Here is a 3,941-nt window from a genome sequence, read left to right as displayed (position 1 = left end):
CCTGTAAAAGACAAAAAACTTATGAACAAAAATATCAATTCAATTAATGTAGTAGTGTTTATACGCAGGCAACAAAATAGTTTCTAAAACATATGTATCTTCTTTAACATACAAATGACTCTGATTTTGCTAAGCATAACACATAATTTGCAAAAATACTAACTCCTAGTGATGTAAAGCTACATTTTCTGCAGGCATAAAATATTAATCTCAAAAACATAGTATATATATTTGTTTAGGAGCCAGCTGAAGGACGCCTCTGGGTGCGGGAATTTCTCAATGCATTGAAGACCTGTTAGTGACCTTCTGCTGTTGTCTGTTCTATGGTCGAGTTGTTGTCTCTTTGACACATTCCCCATTTCCATTCTCAATTTTATTTTATACAATGTAAATGTTAGCAGAGACCTATATTCACTATGCTTGGCACTGCAAAGATAGTGTTATCTGACTTTTGAATGAAATAGTATCGCCATCTTGATATATCTTTCTCAACTTTGGGCCCTAAGTTGAGAAGGAGGTGTTGATGTGGCGAGCCTGACCTGCATCTGAATGAAAGCTTGTTCAGCGTATATTTACGCTAACCTAGTTTCCCAGCTGATCTCTGTATGCAGCAGGGAAAAGCTGGGAAACTAGGCTCCATTAGAGATACACTTAACAAACATTAATTCAGAATTAAGTCAGGGCTAAGAAACAGGTGGTAAAAGATCTTTGTTTTGATGAAATATTTCTTAGGAATGTTTTTTTCTTTTTCAACCAACAAATATGGTTTATATCTAAAAATGTTTGGAATGCCAGATTTATGAAAGATTTTATGATTATGTCTGTTCAGTTTAAGTGTCAATCCTGCAACTTACTTCTTTCCTCAGTGTATAATAATCAAGTTATTCATTAATTACCAGTATTGAATTACGATATAGATATTACATCATTTAATTTTGGTCTAATCATATGTTATTTTTTTAAACAATTATTCCTTATAATTTGCAGTGGAGGAGAAGATAAAAGATTTTTAATCAGAAAGAGCATGCATCACCTTTATGACATCTAAATAAGCAATGTTGTTGACTCTTCAAACCAAACACAAAACCTATATCCCCTCTGAGAAAAGTAGCTACTGACTCTTAATGCCTAGTTCTCAATAAATTAGATTTACTTTGCCATATGTGCATGTAACAAGATTGGATCCTTATCAGAAAAATAATTGTATCTCAATACTTTTTGTTCTATAGGGAATATGTTAATGGTGACAGGTCTTTTATGATAGCTTTAAACTTTATTACTTTTTTATACCCAAGCGGGTTATAGCTTGATATATTGTATGGGCACTTGTCTTTAGCTGAAGACCATTTCTGTGTTGTTGGGTCCTAGTGTCTCATTGAGGTATTCCAATCCCCATATCTATTTTTTTCAATTCATTTCAATTATTGAAATTTAAGATCATGCAATTTATACATGATTTGAAAATGAATTACTTCTAGCCACATGTTTTCCATCTGACCAATAAGAAATAACAAATTTTCAAAGGTGACACTCAATACATTTTCAATGGACGTTTAGTTAGATTGGCTTCCTTGCAGAGAAAGGGTGCAAATTGATTTCCATAGTGTACAATAGGTACACGTGTTTAATTAATGCAATATGTGATGTACCCGGGGTATGTATGCTACTCATTTAAAACATAAACTAAAGGAGAATTGTTGCTAAAACATGAACTAAAGGAGAATTTTTGTACAGGGTTTTTCAATCATCATTTCTACTAAGTTTTGAAAATGTTTTGCCCTTACAAACATACATCTTTATTTCTACTTCAATGGTGCAACACTTTTTGTGTAGAAGAGACAAAGAGTTGAGACCTAAGAAACTCTCATGTTTCATTTGGGCCAGGTGGGCTAATAAAAAGAAGGCTTATAATTTTTTTTAAAACAATGTTTTAGCCATCTCACCCCTCATCCATTTATGATTGTGGTTGCATCTTTTGAAAAAAATATTTAACAAGATTTAAAATGATGTCATTCATCTTCAAGTATTCAAAAGAAGTTTTACAACAATAGTATATATGCATAACATTCAAATATAACCTACTTACCTGAATATATATAATATCTATTTATAAAATCTATTTATTAATTTTTTTTAAATTGTTATCGTTCCTGATGTACCTGTAAAAGATATAAAAATAGATGCTTTTTAACAAAAATATCAATAGAATAAATAAAGAAGTGTTTATACACATGACATCATATATTTTTTTTCAAATTTGCTTCCTTTCAATAAACAACAGATAAGCCTAAAACACTATTTTTCAAAAAGGAAGGATGCTTTATATGTAAATATAATAAACTATAGCTTTGCAAAACTACATTTTCTGCATGTATATAATGTCAATAAAATGTAACAATTAGTGGAGACCTAAATCCACTATGCTTGGCACTGTAGAGATAGTGTTATCGGACTATTGAATGAAAGTCAATGGTCATGTCACCTTGAGATCTCTTTCTCAACTTTGGGCCCTAAGTTGAGAAATAGGTGTCAATGTGGCATACCTGATCCAATACTGAATGAAAGCTTGTTTAGTGTATCTATACTCTAGCCTATTTTCCCAGGTGATCTCTGTATACAATAGGGAAAAGTTGGGAAACTAGACTAGAGTATAGATACACCTAACAAGCATTCCTTCAGTAATGTACTTGTCAGGGCTAAGAAACAGGTGGTAAAAGATCTTCGTTTTGCTGAAGTTTGTTTAAGGACTGTTTTTTTCTTTCTTTTTCAACCAACAAATATGGTTCATTTTTTTTTTGGAGGGGGGGAGGGGGGGGGGGAACAGATTTATAAAAGATTTTATAAATATGTCAGTTCAGATTTAGTATTAATCCTGTAACTTGTACGATCTTCAGGTTATAATTACAGCCAATTGCATTTAGGGTGTAGGTAACGGTAAATCTTTGGTAAGCTTGCTTATTAGCTGAACCGTGAAGTCATTATTAGGAAACGTTAAGTAAATTACCCTTCTTTAAGAGTAGCCTAGTCAGACAGATAACCAATCTATTTGTCTATAGGACTAGGATACTTCAAAAGGAGGGTAGTATACCTAACCTAATAATGACTTCACGGTTCAGCTAGCAAGCAAGCTAACCAAAGATATTACCTTTACCTACACACTTAATGCAATCTGCTGTAATTATCAAGTAATTTATTAATTAAGATACAGATAGTACATAATTTAATTTTGGTCTAATTGTATGTGTCATTTTTTTTTTAAACAATCATTCCTTAAATAATTTGCAGTGGAAGAAAATATAAAAAAAAATCAAATTAGAAATTCCAAGAGCCATTCATCACTCTCATGGTATATATATGCCATGTTGATAACCCTTCTTACCAAATATATATATATACAAAGCCTTTATCCCCCATGAGTAACATAACTACTGACTCTTAATGTTGAGTACTCAATTAATTAGTTTAACTCCACAATATGTGCATGTGTCTGTTAAGCAAGACTTGATCCTTGTCAGAGAAATGGTTGTATCTTAAAAGACTATTTGTCCTACAGGAAATATTCTAATACCACAGATCTTTTATGATAACTTTATTACTTTTCTATTCTCAGGAACATTAATTGCCTGATAATATAGTACTGTTTAGATACACAAGTCTAATAGCTAAAGACCATTTCTATGTTGTTATGTGATGTTTCAATCACATATTCCCAACGCTTACAACAACACTACCGTATATGAATAATATTCATATAATCTACTTACATAAATAAACAGCTGATAAAATATATAGAATCTATTTATAAACTTTCATTGTTATCGTTCCTGTTCAATACCTGTAAAAGACAGAAAAGCTTAAAAACAAAAATATCAATTAAAAAATGTAGTAGTGTTTTAACACATAGGCAAAAAAATAGTTTCTAAAACATATGTTTCTTCTAA

This window comes from Mytilus edulis, chromosome 2 (assembly GCF_963676685.1).
Source record: "Mytilus edulis chromosome 2, xbMytEdul2.2, whole genome shotgun sequence".
Lineage (NCBI taxonomy): Eukaryota > Metazoa > Mollusca > Bivalvia > Mytilida > Mytilidae > Mytilus > Mytilus edulis.
This window is presented reverse-complemented; position numbering follows the sequence as displayed.